This window comes from Vulpes lagopus, chromosome 16 (assembly GCF_018345385.1).
Source record: "Vulpes lagopus strain Blue_001 chromosome 16, ASM1834538v1, whole genome shotgun sequence".
In the NCBI taxonomy this organism is placed as follows: domain Eukaryota; kingdom Metazoa; phylum Chordata; class Mammalia; order Carnivora; family Canidae; genus Vulpes; species Vulpes lagopus.
The window spans coordinates 37,071,056-37,096,122 of NC_054839.1; positions in this window are offsets into that span (position 1 = coordinate 37,071,056).

Here is a 25,067-nt window from a genome sequence, read left to right on the forward strand (position 1 = left end):
TCAAATAGATACACTAGAAAGATTAGTTGCTATGAAAGTCTATTAACTCATAAATGTGGATAATTTAAAACCCTACCTACAACCTACCTTATCTAGCTTTAAAAAAATCTCTGACTGCCTAGGGGAGAATTCAGAGGAGCCTTCAAAAATCAGTACTTATGTATAATATTTGTCCCCAATATCAAATTGTATGTAAAATTAAGAGGTCATCACCTAAAAATGATTCTTTGAGAGAAAGTTAGCTTGGTTATAAAAGTAAACATCTCAATTGTCGGTTTGACTTATCTCTTCTGTAAATTTGGAAAGACGCTGTGTGCCATAGATCATTATGTTAAGATACTTGATAAAAGGGAAACATTTTACGTATAGTGAATCTAATATCCCTTGGAAAGAAATGCATGACTTAGTAGGGCAATCCCTACTAAGGGATTCTTTGCTGGGTTAGGATTGCTGTATAGATAGGTCAGCAAAGGAGGTCAGTTTATCCTCCAGTAAAACTAAAACAACAACAACAACAACTACAAAAGGAAACACTGCAATAAACAAAAAAAGCCCTCCTTGAACTGAGAAAACCTCCAGTTCTGAAGAGGGGAATATTTTACATAGAATCTGAGGAAACATAATAACATCTTTCTAACAAAACAAATCACAAGTTGAGTAGACCCAAAATACCTTAGGAAGGATCTAGAGAGTTAAAACTTGAAACGCCTAAAATGTGAAGAGAAAATTAAAATAATCAAGAACCCCACAACAGACGGAAAACCACTTTGAATACTTTGTATTTTCAAATATCACTTCCTATGCAATACTCCTATATAACTTTTTACAAAATATATTCCTACCATTCATTTCTTCACTCTGCTTTTAGTATTAAATATTCTGATTTCTCAGCATATATTCTGAAATCCATGTTTATGGAAACCTAACATTATTAACCATTTATCTATTACTTATCATCAAAGGAAGGATGCAGTTTCACATAAATTCAGGTAGGCTTCTATGTTTGTAGATTTTTATATCAAGAAGTAGAGAAAATTCGTATCTTATTGTTTCTATTTTCTTTTTTTTTCTTTAAAGATTTTATTTATTTATTCATGAGAGACACAGAGGGAGAGAGAGGGAGAGACACAGGCAGAGGGAGAAGCAGCCTCCATACAGGGAGCCTGACTTGGGACTCGATCTTGAAACTCCAGGACTCCAGGACTCCAGGACTCATGCCCTGGGCCAAAGGCAGGCGCCAAATCGCTGAGCCACCCAGGGATCCCCCTTGTTTCTATTTTCTTTGATTAGACCTGCTGAGAATGTCTAAGGATACAGAGAGCAGAGCGATAGAAGGAGCACAGTAATATTTCTTTATATATTTTTAATAAATTTATTTTTATTGGGGTTCAATTTGTCAACATACAGAATAACACCCAGTGCTCATCCCGTCAAATGCCCCCCTCAGTGCCCGCCTATTCTACTTGTCTAGGTAACCATGTGGGTATACTGGTGTTAGCCTACCCATTTCTGTACATGGCAGCATATAGCTACATCTGGACAGACATGAAAAGGACAGAAGTTTGGGTTTGCATAGAATTCTAGATTTTCTAGAATGGATATTAAAAGAACAAGAGATTTTTGAGGGATTTTTAGCTAGTTTTTTACAGAAAAAAGCATTGGAAACCAGACTGTAAAGACAGGTAGGGATATCCAGATGAGAGCGTATCTCCAAACAAAGAAAATTAAGCATGCAGCTCTCTGCCCAGATATTCACTTACAGCAGAAACCTAAAGAATTTCCATCCTACTGAAATAGTATCTTCCTTTCATCACCATGGTAGTGTCAAAATATAATTTACAAATATAGACTGCATATAGAGTAAAGATTTATCTAGTGAGGACATCAGCAGGATAGAGAAGCTGGTTGAAAGGGGATTTGAGGGAGATTTACACAGTCAGAGAATGCATGCAACGATAAGTTTGCTAAGTTAGAGACAACAGTTCACTCTCCTACTGAGTGAAAAACTGAACGTTTGGAGTTATATTTTCTAACAAACAGGATTAATTTTCACTTTTACTGGGAAAAATATACAAGGAAACATGTAACACCACAGAGCCTAGCCTCTTATCAATGATAAATAGTCAGAAAACAAAAGAATGCTTTCCTTAGAAAATTATATAGTCCCTGGATAGTCCTGTAACAGTGCTCCAGTATGATATTGAAAAGTGTAAAGGGATATGATTAATTCTGATCACAATTCTCAGTAAAAATATGAAACTTTATAAGGTATTTATAACTGTAAACTCATATTGAAGAAATGTTGCTGCAGATTTAGCATTATGTATTTTGCCTTATATCCAAGTTTGGATATTATTCTTCACACAAGAAATACATGTCATCTCTCAAAAACTATAGTGCCCATCCAGGCTAAATTCCTACTAGACTTTTTCTTTTTCTTAACCTGACTTAGAGACTATAACAAGTATGCTTTTTCCTATTTTCTAACCATTTTTTAACCCATATTTTTTTTTGTTTGTTTTTAAAGAATTTTCAGTGTCTTCCTGGATGTGGAAATTGTAACAGCAAGGAATGGGTTTGTTTCTTTTTTTCAGGCTGTCATGAGGAAAGGCTTTATAGATCAAGCACTGAACCCTCACCCCCCTCCAGTTCCATCATCTTTCTACTTACAATCCAATCAAATTTCAGCATTGGTTGTCTATCAGTTTAATTATTCAGTAAGAATCCTACTTTGTCTATGTCTTCATAGGGATGTATCTGTATTATCTCAACATTGAGAGGGTGGAAACCTAACTTGATTCTTTTATAGAGTGTGTGAGTATCCCAATTCATTCACAAACAAAGGAAAAGCAAAAACAAACCAGTTCAGGGCTTATTTTGAGTCTGCCCATATCTGAACCAGTTCTACACAGGTTTCAGATAAATGTTAATAGATATTCCTGTCACAGGAAATGATTAAGAAAAAGTATTTATATTTTCCTGTCCTACTCAAAATGTTTACTTATGAAGTAGATTTTGTGTATGTTAATATTTTGTCACATAAAAGAGACTTTGAATTTAATGTGATGATGTTTAAATTTATGTGTAAGCACTTGACCATAACCTTAAAAAATTATTCTGTTATGCTAATAAAATATCTTTACAAAAGTTCCATGACTAAAATCTGAGAAAAAAAAAAATTGCTGTTAAGCCTGGACAGTTGCTGCTTTTCGTAACACTCCAACATAGTCACGCATTTTTAATGAATATTTGTGAATCCATATTTCTAATTATTCATTAAAATTCACTGTTAGATGCTACGAATATGCTATAGCATGAATTTCCATGAATATAAAATGAAAATCAAAACACATAATGCTCAATCTGCAGCAATACTTCTCCAATATATGAGTTCACAATCATAAATACCTTATAAAGTTTCATATTTTTACCGACAGTTGTGATTCAAAATTAATTGCATCCCTTTACACATGAATTGTCCAGCCAAAAATGCCAAAATTAATTATTAAATTAAAAAAATCAAACGTGTTCTTTTATGTCAAAAATATTATTTGATAAATAGTTTCTGAAGTGAATCACCAGTATTTCAAGTATGAAACTTAAAAAAAAATACCCACAAAATAATAATTTAAAAACCCTCTTACCCAACTTAGATTTCATGAATCAAAGTCTTCAGTGATAATGCAGATGGATGCATGAGTGAATTTTTTAAGCTGTACAGGCAAATTTCTTGTAGATAAATATTGTTTTTTCTTTTGGCACTTACAGCAATTTCTATTGTGAATTTCTGAGCATTTTTTTAGCAAGTACTTATACAATCAAGGACTAGCTCTTATTCAGGCACTTCTAAAAAAACACATTCGCTTGTTTAGCAAATACTTACTGGAAAGCCTACTTTTTAAAGATTGATTATTCACCAGTAAACAAGACAAATAAGGTCCTTCTCTCACACAGTTCCCATTCTGATGGGGAAGAAACAACATATGCAAATACACATAAATTTCTTCATATGTAATACCTTAGTGGCTAAAGTTTATATAGGCAAAAGAAGCATGTTAAGGAGGCACAAAGCACATTCAAGACAAAATGCTCAGGTAGGTCATCTGTGAGGGACTAATGTTTTTCTGAGATTAAAGTAAATTTGAGGAAGGACTATCAAGAACAAAGGGACATACATAGGAGTAGGTTTGGAATACTGGCAGACCTGCAAAGTGACTAATATTCCTGGAAAAGGCTCGTATGGGCCGAGTTCAGAGATGAGGTTGAAGGCCAAGTTATGAAAGGAATAATACTGCAAAACAAGGCCTTTGATTTTTGTGCTAAGGAGTAACATAATCCGAATTATCATTTTAAAGTAACACTCTGGCTTCTGTGTGGAGAGTAGGTCCTGGCCATGGACAGTAATGGAAGGAAGGAGACTAGTCAGAGAGGGCAAACAATCAGTTAGGTAGGTTGGTAGTTTAGACTATGGTGATCAAAGTGGAGATCACAAAGATTGTTACATTGCATATATATTCTTGGAGAAGCCCCTTTCTTACATCATCTACTCTCTGTAGACATCAAGACCTTGCCTGACAATGCTATTTGAGGTATCAGTTTTAATCAAATCTCATCAACTATTTGAGGTAAAGTTTTAAACATACTTACACTTTTGAAATTTAAAATTAAATATATATATATATGTATATCAAATATTTTGATAAATATCTATGTACACAAAGAATAAAAGACACCAGAATCCTAACATGTAGATATCACATTATAATGTTATCTTAACATCTAAGATAATATCTTAGATGTTAAGATAAGATCTTAAGATCTAACATGATTTTAGTGTCATTTTTTTCTATAGACATTTACATATTTTAATTGAAATGATACCATATACGTGGCATGGGAATCTGTTTTGGCCAACTTAATTTTTCACTCTTTTAGTGTACGTATAACATTAAGGCATTTTAAAAAGAATTCTAGTCTCTATTCTATATAGAGAAGTGTAACATGGATATGCCACAATTTACTCAAGGTACTCTTTTAACTCCAAGTCTTTTTTTTTTTTTTTTTTATAATAGTTATTTTTTTTTTAATTTTTATTTATTTATGATAGTCACAGAGAGAGAGAGAGAGGCAGAGACACAGGCGGAGGGAGAAGCAGGCTCCATGCACCGGGAGCCTAATGTGGGATTCGATCCCGGGTCTCCAGGATCGCGCCCTGGGCCAAAGGCAGGCGCCAAACCGCTGCACCACCCAGGGATCCCTAACTCCAAGTCTTATAAAGATAGTTAATTAAGTGTACAGTATAGAGTTGGTGCCCTGGGAAGTTTGTCAAATTTTGAGATTCCCTAGATTTCTATCCTTGATTCTCCTCTTTCTTGATTCTGCATGTGCTCCTAGAAATCCTCATTTAGTTGTTTAGTTTAACATGCAATTGAATATACATTTAACTCCCCAGTCTATCTTCAAGCTGTAAGTCTTCATACTCAGGTATAAATAACAGCTCATGATTGCTTAGAGTGGATCTGCATATGAGATGCAGGACCTGCAACACAATACACTTAATATTAAAATTATCTTTCTATCATTCCTCCAAAATAGAATTCCTCATTAAATTTCCTACTTCGGTTGATGATACTATTTATCCAAACTTGTTATGCCTCCCAATTACTTCTCTTTCACTTCATTTTTACAGTCATTTCCATAGGTGACTAGTAAGTACCTCTCTAAGCTGCCCTCACCTCCCCATCTATGTTGACACCTCCTTAAATTCAATTTCATCTTTCACCTGGACTCTTGATATAATTTTATAACTTATTTTTCTGCCTCTATATTTTTCTATAAAGTCAATTTGTGGCTGTTTTACTCGTACATTTTTTTTTCTTCAGTGATTCCTCATCATATTTAAAATAATTTTAAACTTCTTAGATTATCTACTTCCTTCCAAACTAGACCCAACTCTTCTCTTCCTGGGACACTATATCCTACAATAATTCCAAACAAATTTGCAGTTTACATGCATGGCACGTTGTTTAAAACTTTCTCTTCCAAGAATACTTTTTTCCCTTTTATCTACTTGACAAACTTCTTCAATTCATTGAAGCTTCTAGGTCACAGTAAAGAGATTAAATTTAACTGAACCATTTACTTTGTCTGGGTCTTTACCTCTTCTGTGGTCAATTCCTTTTCTTCAACCAGGCAGTTAATTGCCAACTTCTCTGTAATATTTCTGAATATTATATGTTGTTTATACATGATATCAGTGTATAATTGTGTACATACTGCTAGAATATAACTGTATCTGTCTTCAGAGTAGCGTTTTGAGGTAAAGAATCATGCATTGTTTGAATTTGCAAATGTAAACCCTTGCACAGTGACTCCCATAAGCAGAATTCAATATTCTTCATAATTCAATTGCAACAAAGGATGAATGATAACCAGCATATAAGATAGACATCTATTTAAAGATTTGTCCTTAATGTATTGAATATTCTTTCACCCCAAGCTCTTGTTTGATCCTGATCTGGAACATCTACTTTCGTCATCATGTTTTGTGTCAACAGTTGATTTCAAAACCTAAGGTCAATTTTTAAACTAATTTTAGTTAATCCATATCAGTTGGGATCCAGACAGGAAAACAGAATCATACTAATTATTTTAACTGGAAAATTAATATAAGAAATTAAACCATAATTGAAGGACAGAAAGGCAGAGAGGGAAAACAGGCATAACAGAAATTCTATTTGCAGGAAGTAGCTGTTGTCTCTAGGATTTTGTGAAGAAAGGGCAGAGGTCGGGGTTTATCAGAGCTTAGAACCTTACGGGAAAACATTCAGAAAGGAACTCAGATCTCTGGAGGTGAGGCATAACCTAGCTGTGGCTGGTGTGTCAGAGACTCAGAGCAGGACCTGTCAGAAACTGGGACTCCAACACTTGAGTAGGGCCACTGCCCAGATGGTCTCTGAAGGTAACCATGAGACTGGTTTGGGTATAGTTGAAAAAATATTGAAAACTAGATAAATTGCTTGGGGTAGAGAGAAAAATCACTGTTTTTTTTTTTTTTAAGTTTTTATTTATTTATTCATCAGAGAGAGAGAGAGAGGCAGAGACACAAGCAGAGGGAGAAGCAGGCTCCATGCAGGAAGCCTGATGTGGGACTTGATCCCGGTTCTCCAGGATCACACCCTGGGCTGAAGGCAGACACTAAACCGCTGAGCCACCTAGGGATCCCTGAGAAGAATCACTGTTAAGAGGACATTGATAGGAACAGTTCAACAGAAGGAGTAAGATCTTTTGCTTGCCTCTTCCTCTAGTTTTCCTCTGGTGACCTGTATTAGCAAACCAGTAGGGAATGATCTGCCGAAGGAGAAATATGTTTTGCAAAATCCCAGCCCCCATACCTCAAGAGGAAGATGGAAGTGGGGATATGGAGGCAAAACATCTGAATAACCAAAACACAGATCATATAGGAATACTGAAGCATTAATTTGATGGCTTGATGTACATATCAAGTCACAGAATAAAGGGACCCATTAATCAAGTCCCCTAAACATATGCTTCATGCTACGATATGAGAAATATCTGGACTGCTGTCAACCTACAGGTAGCAAGCAAAACTCCTGGTCAATTATTTATCATTTATAGATACAAAGCCAAATTCTTTGGAATGTTTTCAATAATATTGCCTGATTTATTTTCCTGTGGCCAAAGACATAAAATCAACCTAAATGTTTCATAAGATGCTTTAGTAGGTTAAACCAATTATGAATCAAATTATATATACCCTTGCTAATATTCATCAGCATATTCCTCTATATGTAGACAGATATCTAATCAATTTGAATTGCATTATTTCAATTAGTACATTTTTGTGCTAGAATAAAGCTTTGTGAATGCTTATGGTACACCTGCACTTTGCACAATTGGTATGTCCCCAGAGTCTAGAGCAGTGCCAGACATGATGTGGGCCCTCAATGCATTTCTGTTAAAAAAAAAAAAAAATGATGTCACTTAGTTTTTCAAATCTTACCCTGACACACATTTAAAATTTTCATTAACTGGAACACGAGGATACTATACAAAGAGTCAGTGACTTGAAAGTATTAAACTTATTTCCAAAGTTTCTAGCTCTATCTGGGAATGCATTGGTTGTGAGAATTTGCCTTCACAAGACAGAGGCAAAATTTATTTAATGCCTAATATACAATGTAAATTCAATGTGAATGATTTATTTTCTTAAGATTTTATTTATTTATTAATGAGAGATAGAGAGAGAGAGAGAGAGGCAGAGACATAGGCAGAGAGAAAAGCAGGCTCCATGCAGGGAGCCCGATGTGGGACTCAATCCTGAGACTCCAGGATCACACACTGGGCCAAAGGCAAATGTTAACCGCTGAGCCACCCAGGCATCTCCAATATGAATGATTTAATGTTGATTAAAAAGCCTTAGTATTTTTAGGTTTCTATATTTTCATTAAGAGAAATGAAAGAATATATTACAGGCTGATCTGGTTCTTTCAATCATTCACTGTTTATCTAATTAAAATACATTTTTAAAAAGTGTGTTATAAATCATAATGCTCACTGTGGTCAGAGTACAATGTATTAAAGATCTAAAATACTCTCAAGAGCAACTACATTAAATGTAGCAGTGCAAACAGAAGCATATCTAGATGTTACATATTTTCATATTAGCTTTAAAAACAATGTATTCAAAAAAGAAAATCAATATTCAAATAAAATATTTAATAATTGCTAATATATTAAATTTTTCAAAATTCAATTATATAACTTCTTTATCATTATACACAGATATAGTATATCTAAAATATATATATAAAATTTTAATAATTTTATTTTTTTATAATTATATCATGTCATTTATAAAATATATCTCTACATAAATATCCATCCATCTATCCCTATCTATCTGATTTGTTAATATTATAACAGCAATGGTTAATTTTATATGTCAACTTGATTGAGCCATGGGGATGCCTACATTAAACACTGTTTCTGAGTGGTCTATGAGAATGTTTCCGGATAAAATTAGCATTTCAGTTGGTGGACTCAGTAAAATAGATTTTTCTCCCCAAAGTGATTAGACATCCTCCAATCCATTGAGGACCTGAATAGAAAAAAAGGCAGAGGAAAGAGAGGTTCATCCCTATTTTTCTGTCTCACTGATTGAGCTGGGACATCTCATTTAAACTTCCATTGCTCTCCATCAGCTCCTATGGTTCACAGACCTTTTGACTCAGACTAAATTTCCTAGGACTCCATTTTGCAGAGAGAAGATTGTGGGAATTCTCAACCACCATAATCACATAAATCAATTCCTCATAATGATGCTTCATCTGTATATACCCTATTGGTTCTATTTCTTTGAAGAACCCTGACTAATTCCATAACCAGTCGAGAACTAATGTATTCTACCCATGGTGTAATAAGAGAAATAAGACCATCTTTATACCAATAAGACCATCTTCATACCATGAAGAGAAATAAGACCATCTTTATCCTCAAGGTATTTGCAGTCTTTTAATGTTTTTCTCTTCTTCTTAAGTTATTGACATCTCTATTTTTGAGAAGGTTACAAATATTTTGGAATTGTGATAGTGTCAATAAAAATAATTATTTGAAGCAATAACAATAATACTTTGAATTTTCATAAAACTGTACATTATTAATGCTTTTGTATACATTTCCCAATTTCTTATTTTGATCTATCAACTAATGTAAGATGTAGAAACTGTGCATATTATCTCCTTGTACATATAACAAAAATGAAGTCACTGATAGTTCATAAATAATATTATTCATATTTTTAATCTTTTTATATATAATTAGACCTAAAAGTTAGGTTTAAACCTTTTTCCACAATGAAATTGCGATACCCCATACTATGAAAAACTGTAGTTTTCTGGAATTTGAAATAAAAGTGTGGTTTTCCATTTGCTTGTGAGATGTAAATTGAGGTTTCTAAGCATAAAAGCCAACGTGAAACCTTGTTTATTCTTCTACATTCCTTCAAGGATCTAATTTATGTGTTTCTTTTTGCGATTCACTATTCCCAAAGCAGAATGTATTGCTTTCTCATCTCTGCAACAGCAGCAAAATTCTTCATTCTGCCATAGAAAATGTATCCCGCGTAAACATTTCCCAGATCTTCTCAGACATATGTGGAACTTATTTTATTTGGACATTAAAAGAACAGAGATTCTGAAATGTTTATGAATGTGAAGACACTAAGGTTATACTTGTCCATGACTATATAAACTCATTCATGTATGTTCAGAATTCAGGGTGGCATTTGGGATCCCGGGTCCCCTTATGTAGTTTTCTCTATTGAAGGGGAAATGGCAAAGGAGGAAAAAGAAATGCCTTTGTTAATCTCGACAAGCATGTGACAAGCTCTGGATGTAAGTATCTTCTCGTAAACTCAGATGATGCTAAGACAGAACCTGTAAAGAACACCTGGAATTATTAGCCACTGCTTCCTCTATCCACACCCACAGCTTCAATCTAAGAGAACAAGGAAATGCCAATCCCAAGTATGCCTGAGAGAGTGACAGAGAAAGCATGAAAGAAAGGCAGAGTTAGGCCAAAGGAAATCAGACTCACAGTGTATTTGTAGCTAATTCTGCGAGATGCCATGAAGCTGGGATGGCCCTTAATAATTATCCCAAATTGAGGCAAGGACACAAGGCCTTCACATTTTTGTATCAGCCAATTGATGGAGTTCAGGACATGCAACTCCAATATATGGCATGTTGGTATATAGAATATTTTAAGCTGAAGTGAGTCTGAGAAAACCGCAGAAGCAGGAAGGCCACTCTGATGTCCCTCCACACTTGCCCTTCTTCCCTGAAAGCAGGGGAGAAATCGCCAAAGTGAAAAGTACCGTTGCTGTACCAAGAGGAAAGAAGGTATTCTTATCTCTAGAGACAAAGAATTTGGAGCAGAGAACTCTGTATAAACAAACCTTGTTAAACTAACTATACTTCCTTAGTTATTTCTTCACCATTTACTATCCCTAGCTCCAACTCCTGTGTCTTGTCAATTCTTCACGAATTGATTTGTCTTTTTGTCTAAAAGGTATAAAACCTTCCTGCTCTGATCACTTCTTCAGGTTTTCATTCTCTTGTGACGATGTACATGTAAAAATTCCATGAAATCTGTGTGCTTTTCTCTTATAAATCTCTGTGTTCATGTGAAATCTAGACCCAGCCAGGGACCCTCAGAGGGTTGAGGAAAACTTTTTCTCTCCTGCACAATGACTATGGGCAGAGCCCTGGAAGGAAGTGTAACCTTGGGGAGACATTTCCCTGTGACTGGGGACAAATCCCAGTGAGAGGCACAGGTGTGAATATTCAGCTGCTGATATTTTTAGCAGCAAGTAAAATTGATGTGTTAGCCCTGAAAGGGGCATCCAGACAGGTCATCACATTATTCATGACAATCATCTCTCAAAGGTTAAATGTTTCCTATTAATATTAAGTTTATTTATAGACACATTATTCTCCTGTCACTATTATTAATACAAATATTTCTCCCATTATACAATACAAAGAAATACAAATATTTCTTTCCATTATATTTCCTAAAAGATGTTTTAATGGAGGAAAACTATTGATTTTTGCCTAATAATTATGTAACTTACCACTTTACTGAATAACTTTTTAAATTTTATCATCTTCGGTTCCACAAATATATGATTATCTGTATGTGCATCTAATCTACCCTTTACTTAAAATAGCAGTTTGTTCCTGGAAAAACTAATCTGAATCAATTATCATCATTAGAACATTAACTATAAGTGACATTATGGGTTTGCAATTTCTCCAGTAGTTTACAAACAAGCAAACAAAAATCATGTGATAGTCTATGTAATTGAAACATTTATGCAAAAAGAATCCAAAAGAAGAGACAAAATAAATCAATATTAGCAAAGCAAATGATGCATGAAATTGCAATATTCTTCACTGCAGAACTAGAGTAGTCTGAAAGAAGACCTTAATGCCATGGTGTCAACTACTCACCTGAGATGATAACTGCCTGAGTGCTCTCCTTTCTTTGCTCAGCTGCTCCCAAGTCATGGGAAACCCAAATGAGCTCAAGCCATAAAAGAAAATACGGAAAGTAACCCTCATGATGTCAAATTCTTATAAGTCAAATGGCATATTTCAGATTATATCCGTTATGATCATTTTTTTTATCCTTCCCAATTTTTATAACATTATAAATTGAGTCAGAGAATTGGCTGGCACTTCTATAATGTTAAATAATAATAACAGTCATCACCTTGTCTTGTTCTTTATGTTACTGAGAGGCTTATGTGGTTTACCATTAATTATGGTAACAGATTTTTCCCTTTCACACTTTTATTAAATTTCTCTATGCATGAATATACAGATGAAATAGAGAGTAAGATATATACATATATATATACAGTTATAGAAAAATTATATTAGAATATCCAATTTCTCATTGTGTTCCAGACTAACTAGTTGGTATGCTTAGAGTTCTGTTTTGTTTTCTTTCTGTACGGGTTGCTACAGGCACCATATTTATTGCATTATTTCTTTTTGTTGTTTCTGTAATTTTTCTCAAGAACTTATGGAGTACAACTAATTCATTCAGTTTTACATATTTGAACATATTTTCTGTCACTTTTCATCTTGGATGAATAAAATCTATGTGATTTTTCTTTTCCTGAGATTTAAAAAATTTGCTCTACTATATTCTATGACTGACTGCTGCCCTGAAGAAATCTAAATCTAGCCTGATATTTCCCTTTTCAGTGTTCTCCCATGTGTGTGTATTTTCTGGTCTGTTTGCTCAGAGAATTCTTTATTGAGGATTTCTAGCAAATTTTTAAAAAATCTATGTTCATATTAATCTGTGGAATCATGTTTCCTGGGAGTGAGATTCTATTCATTCAGTCTCTATATTCAGATCTTCCTTCATTAAAATCACGTTTCCTTTAATGATAATTTTTCTTCTTCTGTGTATATGTTTAAGTTTTATTGGTTCTGTTCTCTTCTTCAAAGTAGCAATTATGCCAATGCAGAATCAATTTCTCCTTGAACATTTATTGCTCACTTTCTAATTTTCACTTCTCTGTCTTTTTATGTCACTTCTTTTCCCCACCTTTCTCTGCCATGGGAACATATTTCTGATTGGATTGTCAGTGGAGTTCTTTCCTTTTCTTTTTTATTTATTTTTCTATCACAATAAATTTCCAGGTAATTTTCTTTTCTTTTTTTCTAACTTTCCTTCTTTCTTTCTTTTTCTTTTATTTTTGGAGGGGGACATTCATTTCTTAAGCTCTGTATACTCAAAGTAGATCTTTTACTAGTTTTCCATCATCTCTTCCTAGAGTAGATCTGCTCTGAGGCCTTCAAGTATTGAGGCCATATTCCATTTAGGTTCTCAAATTTCACAAGTGATGGTTTTCCTTCAAAGTTTTTACATTTTTAACAGTGTCATCTCACTGGATTGGAGATATTCCTGTGAAAATCATTATCACTCTCCTTTTTTTCCCTTTAGCTGCACTATGCTTTTATATAGTCTCCAAAATAGTTTTCTTTTATTACAACACATAATTGAATGGGGAGAGCTCATCCTAGCCAATAATTTTCCAGAAATATAGTGAGGGGGTAAAGTCAGAACATAGATAAAGGGCTCTGGGCATCGAAAGCAGAGGAAGATGGTATTTTATTCTACTATTATAACTTTCTCTTCGACAATTTTACTTTTAGGCATTACTTTCGGCAGGCTAACAGGTATCAACTCTGAATCACTAGAAACAGTCCATGGCAAATCATGAAAAAATTTGAGTATTTGTAGCATTTTATTTTTTGTACATCCTTAGGTGACAAAGCCACCTGCAGATTTCTTTCCAGTTACATTTTTCCTCTGTCTTGGGTTGCATTTAGACTATTTTGTGCAGAGATGGCATATCTGAGATATTTTTATTTTTTTATCCTCAATTCCCTCCTTCTTTCCTCTCTGGGATATCAAACCAAGAAGGCAGATTTAATTTCACATTCAGACCACACATACCAATATGATTGTTCCAAACACAGCATTATTTCTTTTTCCCCTCATGAAGTCCCATCTGGTTGGTGGAACTCTGTGCTTTGCCTGCCAAAGCAAAAAGAGAAGGAGAAAAAGAGAGAGAGACTTATTTGAAATTAAATATAGAATATCATTATCAGACTGCATATCTTCCAGAGGAGAAGTTAATCTTGAGAAAACTAAAATTTCAACTGTTAGAAGGGGAAAAAGGATAATAGTCATTGAGAAAGAGGTAATGGAATTGTGTTCTGCTTTGTTTTTAATTTATTATCATGTTTTCAGATTTGGGACCAAAAATCTTCCAGCTTACTATTTTAGTAAATAAACTGAAGTAAGTGCTATAAGCACCCATATTGTGCACATTCTTACTGGATACATTCAAAATAAGATGACAAAGGGGGGAAATCTTCCATACATTCATTCTAACAGACAAAGCATATGAAAAAAAAGATTGTGATTTCTCATGATTGCTGAAATGTTTAGTAAGAATGGTGATGGGCACCTAAGTGGCTCAGTTGGTTAAGCATACAACTCCTGATTTCGGCTCAGGTTGTGATCTCAGGATTATGAGATTGAGCCCCACATCAGGCTCCACACTGAATGTTTAGCCTGCTTAGGATTCTCTCTCTCCCTCTGCCCTTCACCTCCGCTCCCCCCATAATTGTGTGTGTGCTCTCTCTCTCAAATTAAACAAAAAAAAAGTGGTGGAAAAGAAGTAAAAAAGATAGGTGTTAAAAGAAAATTTTCAAAGAAACTTTATTTACAAAAGCAAACATTTTTTTTAATTTAACTGAAATTTAACTTAAGAGTTTTACATTATATACTATTTCTATTCTAGAAAATATTATATATACATTATATACTATTTCCATTCTAGAAGATATCAGCAATTGAATCTCTTTAAGTTGAGAAAATCTGTGGAACAGTTCTAGGTTTTAATTACTTTTTGATCATCTCCCTTCGTTTTGATTTAGATATTAAAGAATTATAAAAAGCAAGCACTGCACATCTGTATTTTCCAAGGTCGATTGAAATTACTGTTAGTTAATTCTAAGATTTTGTAATTTACCAGAAATTGGTTTAAGTCTATCAGTAATGGGTGAAGGAGGGCAAGGGCAGATCAAAATGGAAACTTTGTGATCAAATTTTATAGTACCTACAACATAAACATGATAGGGATGAGGGCTTCTTGGTGTAAACCCATGAAAAGTGGAAGAAAATTCCATCCAAGATGCTAGAACATTTTACTAAGAATGATGACTGAGTACAATGATTAAGTCCTGGATTTAAATGACAGATTATGAGGTTGATATCCATTCTCTCTCACTTTCTAGCCATGAGATCAGCACAGTACTTACATGCTCTTTGCCTTGATTTTCCTATCTGTAAATAGCTGATAATAGCAGTAATTTCTGCAAAGGGTAATTAGGACTCCTAAAAGAGGTATTTCTTGAAATTATTTAGAGTAATGACTGGTACATTATTACTATTTACATATGTTTGTCATTCTTGATATTATTATTATTATTATTATTATTATTGCAATCATTAACCATAGTACAACTGTACTTTAATAAAGGAAGGAGAAACAAGGAGAAGAAAAACAGGAAATTTGGAAGAATGTGGTAGCACAGAGTCATGAAGAAAATGGCATACAAAAACTCAATTAGGCATATGGTCAACATGAACTTGCTAAGATTCAAAATATTGGACTCAGGATTACAGGGCAGGGATTTGGGAGAAAATTTGGCAATAGTTACTGGAAGACTCATCAGAGAAAAACCTAAAGTCCCAGATCTGGAAAAAAAAAAAACAGAGTGGTTTTTGAGTGACTAATTCAGAGAATCATGCATAGGAAACATTATTTGAAACTAAGTTAATCAAAAAGGGGCTTAAGTCGCAGGACACACACACACAAAAAAAAACCCACAAATTCCTGAGGCAAAGCCTTAGTAGGGAGAAAAAGAAAGTCTTATTTGAGATTGTGAGACCTAATATTTTGCCTCACTCTTCCAAAATATCTGACATGAAATTGGATACAAGGCAAAAGATTTGCAAAGCAAATTCCGGAAGTGTGAATTAATCTGTCTAACCCAGCAGATCTGTCCTTCTCCTATATTCACTAGGAACTTAACCAGTGACAACACCTGCCTGGCTCTCTGGCTTCTGGTTGGGGACCAAAAAAGGAGAACATCAGAACATTGGAAACAAAGATCCAATGGGTCAGATTGCTTATTCCTTTACGTTTCTCCATCTTTCCTTATGGCAGTGGCCTGGGATGCCTACTTCCCTTTGGAGGGTTTAGTCAAATCCTTCAGTCCTAGGCATCATTGCAGAACTCCACTGTCACTGGCTTGGGGTGTTGCACTGTGCCTCCCAGATTTCCTACACACGTCTTACCCTGTTGTAATTAGACTCTTCTTGTAACTTTCCCCAGCTTCAGACTCCATGTTCTACCTGACTCCTAATTAAGACCTTGAGAGATTCAAAGCCTTCCTTATATGTCAGCCTAGTCTTGCATTTATCAGAGGTTATTAATGAACAACAAAAGTTAAGCTCATTATTTTTCCTTTCTTCTTTTTCTCTTCCTCCCTTCCTCTCCTTTCCCTTTATTCCTGTTCTCCTTCCTCCTTTTCTTCCCCATTTTCCCATTCTCTCTCCCTCCTCCTTTCCTTCCTTCCGTCCTCCCTCCTCTTCTTTCTTTTCATTTTCACTGAAAAGCATTTATGCAGCAGTGACTGGATGCTAGATATTATTATAAGTGATGGCAAGAGGGTAGTAACTAAAAGAAAGACCATCTCTGCTGCATGGATTTTACATTTTGGAGGAGAAAAACAGAAAATAACCACATAATTGTTGGGCACATTAGGTAATGGCATCTAACTTGGAGAAAAATAGAGTAGGATAGTAGGCTACATTGGAGATGCCTGGTGGGTCATGCTATTTCATGAAATAGTCAGAAAAAGCTACCCTGAAAAAGTCACATGTAGGTATAGAATGAATGGTGTGGAGCTAAGTGAGGAGTGTAGAAGTCATGCAGATTCCCTCAAGAAGAGCAGGCCAGGCAAAGGGAAAAGCAAGAAAGAGATTCCTGACTCAGTCCAAAGAATAGGGGATTTGCTTTGCTGTCTCTATTTATAGCCAAGGTAGATGAACTTTATACTAATCTGATGAAATGCAGAAATCTGAACTTTTCCAGAAACAAACGAATAAGGCAGAAATATTCAGAAAGTTGTTTGCTGTTTTTTTCTCTAGAATATTTATATTCTAACTGTATTAATCCACATAAAACTACATGGTAATACCTTATATGGCAGTGGGGATTTATTTTGTGGTTTAAATGTATTTGGACTTTTTTCTACTTAACCTTATTTAACATTTTCAACTTTGAAATATTTAGATTCTCTTCTGGCTAACTGTAAAAAAATATCAATCTTAACATCATTAAATGTCAAGATAAGTAGGCATAAGAACATTTTCTAATTTAATGACATATTTAGAAATTTCAATGGCATAGGGATCTTTACATGGTATAATATTTTAAATCTTCTCTAAATTATGCCAGTCAACTAGAAATTTGAGAGTATTCAAATAAGTGTAGTAATATATTTTGTTTAATTTATTTATATTGATATATTTTATACAAATATACATAAGATTATATAAGTCTAAATCAGCTATAAACAGTTTGGTTAGATCAGTGGCCTCAGTCACTTCTACCAAAGTGTTACCTATTCATTCTTTGATAAAATTTCCTGACTTTAGCCTTATTATATGATACCTGTCAAATGAGAATATAGACATGTAAAATTATATTTCCATATTGGAAATGTAATTATAACAATTTATTAGCATTAGAATTGCAATTTTTAACACGAAGAACTTACATCCATATTAATTTCCATCACAAGAGATGTGCTAAATTAAGGCCAAATTAACTTTGGATCCAGATGAAGTCAAATTGATACACAAAATCACACTGTGAATTCCTCTGGGAGCATCTTTGATAGTGTAGGCTAACTTCCAAATAGTTTAAACATGCTCTATCCAGAGGATAATTCCCTTTAAAGTAGTCTATTATATTCTACAACTTCAAGGACATTTGCAGAAAAAAATTCATTTTTAAATCTTAAAGTTTCTCAGTTGAGACTTCAATATTTTTAATAAGAGACAATTGTTATTGAGAATAATTACTACTAATTGTATCACTTAAGTTGGGTTGTAATTCTTTTATTAAAATACATTATTTTGTTATTTTAAGGGAAATTAATTATTCACAAAGTTAAGAAAAAATAGAATGTAAAAGGGATTCTTGATCATACTACTTGTAATTGTAGTTTTTTTATTTTTTTTTAATTGTAGTGTTTTTGAAGTGCTAGTTACTAAAGGTAAGAAATTACCATTTTTATATTATAAAAATGTTGCAAAATAATAAAGAAATGCTACATGGGGTATGCTTTTTAAGGTAGTTTTGGTAAGATACATACTATAGCACTTTTCGATTTGAATAAAGAATAAATTTAAACAATAGAATCTTAATTAATAAAATCATAAGGAAATATTGCTGGTTATTTTTTGCATCCTTTTTTTTTCCCTGAGACCTAATTTGATATAAGTGACTATGGAGCCATGTATCCCCCACAGGGAACTGTTCACTGTATCTGCCAGTCTCTGATTGCACACTCCACAAACCACAGCCCTTCCATGTTTACCTTGCACTATATCATAATTTAAAGTAATGCTCACTATGGAGAGGCAGAAATCCACAATTTTTAAGAACAGATTTCTAAAGGGGTGCTTGCTTAGCTCACTTGCTTCAGCTTTCACTTTTGACCTCTGCTCAGGTCATGATCTCAGGGTCCTGGGATGGAGTCAGGCTCCTTGCTCAGTCAGGAGTCTGCTTGAGGATTCTCTCTTTCTCTCTGCCACTCCCCCCATTCGGGCTCACTCTCTCTCTTCAAAATAAATAAATAAATATTTTTTAAAAGAATAGATTTATAAGTTAATAATAGATTAATAAAAAGTTAAAAATAAGTCTATGCTCTCTCAGTCTCGTTGTGAACATATTCTACTTTGATTTTAAACATTTTGTTTTCCAATGTTTTCTATGTGAACTTACACTAAAGATATAAATTACTCAGGTATTAGGATCCTGCCAGTCTAAATGACGTTTCTTAGCATTGACCTTGGTGTCCTAATGTCTTTCACTAGAGAAATGTCCATTAATTTGGCATTGTGAGAGTAATTTTTTTATTGTTGTTGCTTTGGTGGCAGTTGTCATTGTTTTATGTGTATGCTTTTATTTTGTTTTTATCACATAAGATTTCATGCATTTAACAAGGTAATAGAAAATAGTTTGATTTAAAAAAACTTTTATTACTAGCTTTAAGATATATTTATTTTTCTTTTTTCTTTGTGTCTTTTATTACTGCTCCTTAGAGACAACTGCTTTTAGTTTTGTCTTTTTTAATATTTTCTGGAAGAAATCTTCGTATATTTCTAAATATTTGCCTGAGGTTATTTCTATTTTTCCTGAAGACTTTATTCATTTATTTGAGAGAGAAGGAGAGAGCAAGAGAGCATAAATGGGGTGAGAGAGGGCTACTCACTGAGCAGGGAGCCCAACTTGGGACTCTATCGCAAGGACCACAGGACCATGACCCGAGTTGAAGGCAGATGCTTAACTGACTGAGCCACCCAGGTGCCCCTGAGATTATTTCTTTTTTAAGCTTTTTATTTTAATGCCAGTTAGTTAATATACAGTGTTATATTAATCTGAGGTGCACAATATAGACAATCAACATTTCCATACATCACTTGGTACTCATCATAACAAGTGTATTCCTTAATCCCCATCACCTATTTAACCCATCCCCCTTCTAGTAACCATCAGTTTATTCTCTATAGTTAAGAGTGTTTCTTAGGGCATCTAGGTGGCTTAGTTGGGCTTCCTGCTCAAAGAGGGGAGCCTGCTTCTCCCTCTCCCTGCTGCTCCCCTACTTGTGCACACACACACACTCTCTCTCAAATAAATAAAATCTTAAAAAAAAAAAAGAGAAAAGAATGTGTTTCTTGGTTGTCCCTCTGTATCTCTCTCTTTTTTCCCCTTTGCTTATTTTTTTATTTCTTAAATTCCACATGAATGAACTGATACAGTATTTGTCTTTCTCTGACTTAAATTGCTTAGCATTATACTGTTTAGTCCCCCCATGTCATGGCAAATATCTTCTTTATGCTTGTATTCCGTTGTATATTGATATGACATTTGCTTTAGCCATTCATCAATTGATAGACACTGGGCTTCTTCCATATCTTGGCTATTGTAAATAATACTGCCATAAACATTGGGGGCCCATGTATCCCTATGGATTTAATGGGGATACACTAAGTGAATTAGTGTTTTTGCATTCTTTGGGTAAATACCCAGTAGTACAATTGCTAGATCTTAGAATAGTTCTATTTTTAACTTTCTGAGGAAATTCCAGGGTGTTTTTCACAGTGGCTATACCAGTTTAGTTTCCTACAACAGTGCACAAGTGTTCCTCTTCCCCCACATCCTCACCAACACCTATTGTTTCTTGTGTTGTTGATTTTAGCTATTCTGATGAATGTGAGGTGATACCTTGTTTGCCTTTCATTTCCTGATGATAAGTGATGTTGAACATCTTTCTATATGTCTGTTGACTATCTGGATGTCTTCTTTGGAGAAATGTCTGTTCATGTCTTAAACCATTTGGTTTTGGGGTGTTGAATTTTCAAGTTCTTTTCCAATACCCAATATTTTGGATACTAACCCTTTATCAGATACGTCATTTGCAAATATCTTCTCCCATTCCACAGGTTGCCTTTTAGTTTGTTGATTATTTCCTTTGCTGTGCAGAAGCTTCTTATTTTGTGGAAGTCTCAATAGTTTATTTTTGCTTTTGTTTTCCTTGCCTTAGGAGACATATCTTAAAAAATGTTGCTATAGCCCATATCAGAGAAGTTACTCCCTGTGTTCTCCTGTAAGATGTTTATGTTTGAAGATCTCACATTTAGGTCTTAATCCGTTTTGAATTTATTTTTGTGTAGGGTGTAAGATAGTGATCCAGTTTCATTCTTTGCATGTTGTTGTCCAGTTTTCCCAACACCATTTGTTGAAGAGACTTTTTCCCATTGGATATTCTTTCTTACTTTGTTGAATATTAGTTGACCATATAATTGTGGGTTTATTTCTGGGTTTTCTATTTTGTTCTATTGATCCTTGTGTCTGTTTTTGTACCAGTATCATACTATTTTGATTACTACAAGCCTTATCATATAACTTGAGATCGCAGACTGTGACATCTCTAGCTTTGCTTTTCTTTTTAAGATTACTTTGGCTATTTGGGTCTTTTGTGGATCCACCCAAATTTTAGGATTGTTTGTTCTAGTTCTGTGGAAAGTGTTGTCAGTATTTTGGTGGGGATTGCATTAAATGTGTAGATTGCTTTGTATAGTATAGACATTTTAATAATATTTGTTCTTCTAGTCCATGAGCATGGAATGTCTTTCCACTTCTTTCTATCACCTTTATTTCTTTCATTGGTGTTTTATATTTTTCAGAGTTCAGGTCTTTCACCTCTTTGGTTAGGTTTATTCCTAGTTATCTTATTCTTTTTGATGCAATTGTAAATAGGACTAATTCCTTAATTTCTCTTTCTGCTGCTTCATTATTGGTGTATAGAAATGCAACAGATTGTTGTACACTGATTTTGTATCCTGCAACTCTACAAAATTTGTTTATCAGTTCTAGCAGTTTTTTGATGAGGCCTTTTGGGTTTTCTGTATATAGTATGCCATGTGGAAATAGTGAAAGTTTTATTGCTTCCTTTACTGGTTTGGGTGCCTTTCATTTCTTTTTGTTGTTTGATTGCTATGGCCAGTACTTTACTACTATATTGTATAAAAGTGTGAGAGTGGATATCCCTGTCTTGTTCCTGGGCTTAGGGAAAAGGTTCTCCATTTTTCCCCATTAAGGATGATGTTATCTGTGGGTTCTTCATAGATGGCCTTTATTATGTTGAGGTATGCTCCCTCTAATTCTTTGTTGAGGTTTTTTTTTTTTTTTATCATGAATGGATGATGTATGCTGCCAAATGTTTTTTTCTCTATTGAAATTATCACATAGTTCCTTTTTTTATCACATAGTTCTTATCCTTCTCTTATTAATGTAGTGTATTATGTTAATCAATTTCCAAATGTTGAACCTCTTTGGCAACCCAGGAATAAATCTCACTTAATTTTGGTGATTTTTTAAAATGTATTGTTGGATTTGTTTGCTACTATTTTGTTAAGTTTTTCTGCATCTATGTTCATCAGATGTATTGTCCTATAGTTTGTCTGTGTGTGTGTGTATTGTCTTTATCTGGTTTTGGTATCAAAGTAATGCTGGCCTCACAGAATGAATTTGGAAGTTTTCCTCCCTTTTCCATTTTTTGGAATAGTTTGAGAAGAATAAGTATTATCTCTTTTTTTAAGATTTATTTATTTATTTATTTATTTATTATTGAGAGAGAGAGAGAGAGAGAAAGAGAGGGAGAAGCAGGCTCCATGCTGGGAGCCCGACGTGGGGCTCGATTCCGGAACTCCAGGATCGCACCCTGGGCCAAAGGCAGGAGCTAAACCGCTGAGCCACCCAGGGATCCCCAGTATTATCTCTTCTTTAAATGACTGGTAGAAATCACCTGTGAAGCCATCAGGTATTGGACTTTGTTTGCTAGGAGTTTTCTGGTTACTGATTCAATTTCTTCGCTGGTAATTAGTCTGGTCAAATTTTTTATTTGTTTCTGTTTCAGTTTTGGTAGTTAGATGTTTCTAGGAATTTATTCATTTTCTCTACGTTATACAATTTGTTGGCATATAGTTTTTCATAATATTCTCTTATAACCCTATTTCTGTGGTGTTGGTTGTTATATCTCCTCTGTCATTTGTGATTTTATTTATTTGAATCCTTTATCTCTCTTTCTTTCTTTCTTTTCTTTCTTTCTTTTTTTTTTTTTTTTTTTTTTTTTGGTAAGTCTGGCTAGAGGTTTATTGATTTTATTGATTTTTTTTCAAAGAGCCAGCTCTTGGTTTCATTAATCTATTCTATTGCTTTTTTAGTTTTATTTATTTTTATTTTTTTAGTTTTATTTTTTATAAAGATTTTATTTATTTATTCATGAAAGACACAGAAAGAGAGGCAAAGACTTAGGCAGAGGGAGCAGAAGCAGGCTTCATGCAAGGAGCCCAATGTGAGACTCAATCCTGGGACTCTAGGATCAGGCCCTGAGCCAAAGGCAGAAGTTCACCTGATGAGCCACCCAGGCGTCCCTTCTATTGCTTTTTTAGTTTCTATATCATTTATTTCTTCTCTAATTTTTGTTATTTCCTTTATAATAATTCCTGCTGGTTTGGGGTTTTGTTTATTGTTCTTTTTCTGGATCCTTTAGGTGTAAGTTTAAATTATTTATTCGACCTTTTTATTGCTTCTTGAGGTAAGCCTGTATTGCTTATAAACTTTTTTCTTAGAACCACTTTTGCTTCATCCCAAAGACTTTGGACCATTGTGCTTTCATTTTCATTCATTTCCATGTACTTTTTTTATTCATACTTTTATTCCTAGTTGACCCGTTCATTGTGTAAGCATGTTCTCTAACTTCCAGGTGTTCATGGTCTATCTAGATTTTTTTCTTGTGGCTGACTACTAGTTCATAACTTTGTGATCAGAAAAGATGCATGAAATGACTTCAATTTTTGGAATTTGTTGAGGCTTGTTTTATGGCCTAATATATGATCTATTCTGGAGAATGTTCCATTCTGCTGTTTTAGGATGGAATGTTCTGAATATATCTGTTAAATACATGTGGTCCAATATCTCATTCAAAGCCATTGTTTCCTTGATTTTCTATTAAAATGATCTGTTGATGTAATTGGGTGTTAAAGCCTTTGGATTATTGTATTATTACTGATTAGTTCCTTTATGTTTATTATTAACTGTTTTGTGTGTTTGATGCTCCTATGTTGGGTGCATAAATATTTACAATTTTTATGTCTTCTTGTTGGATTGTCCCCTTTATTATTATTTAGTGTCCTTCTTTGTCTTTTATTAAGAGTTTGTTTTAAAGTCCATTTTATCTGATATAAGTATTGCTACTCCAGCTTTCTTTTGACATCCATTTGCATGATGGATGTTTCTCCAGCTCCTCGCTTTCAATCTGTTGGTGTCTTTAGCTTTAAAATGAATCTCTTGTAAGCAGCATGTAAATGGCTTTTTTAATTCTTTCTATGATTCTATCACCCTCTGTCTTTTGATTGGAGTGTTTAGTACATTTACATTCAAAGTAATTATTGATAGATATGTATTTATTGCCATTTTATTACTGTTTTGCTTCTGAAGATTTTCTCTGACCCCCCTTGTCTTCCTCTCTTTCATGGTTTTCTGGCCTTATTTATATTTTGATATATTTTGATTTATTTCTCTTTATTCCTTGCATATTTATTAGTGTCTTTTGACTTGTGGTTACCTTTTAGATTGTATATAACATCTTCTGCATATATAGTAGTCGATATTAAGTTGATGGTCATTTAAGTTTGAACCCATTCTTTACTCCTCTCTTCCCCATATTTTAGGTATATAGTGTCATATTTTACATCCTTTTGCTTTGTGAATTTCTTGACTGGTATTTCTACTCAAAGAGTCCCGTTTACAGGTCCCCTGGGTGGCACACTCAGTTGAGCCACCCAGGAACTCTTGTTTTCAGCTCAGATCATGATCTCAAGGTTGTGAGATCCAGCTCCACAACCAGCTCTTCACTCAGTGCAGAGTCTGCTTGGGATTCACTTTCCCTCTCCCTCTGCCCCTCAAATAAATAAATAAATAAATAAATTTTTAAAAGAGTCTCTTTTAATATTTATTATAGGACTAGGTTAATGGTCATGAACTCCTTGAATTTTTGTCTGGGAAATTCTTATATCTCCTTCTCTTCTGA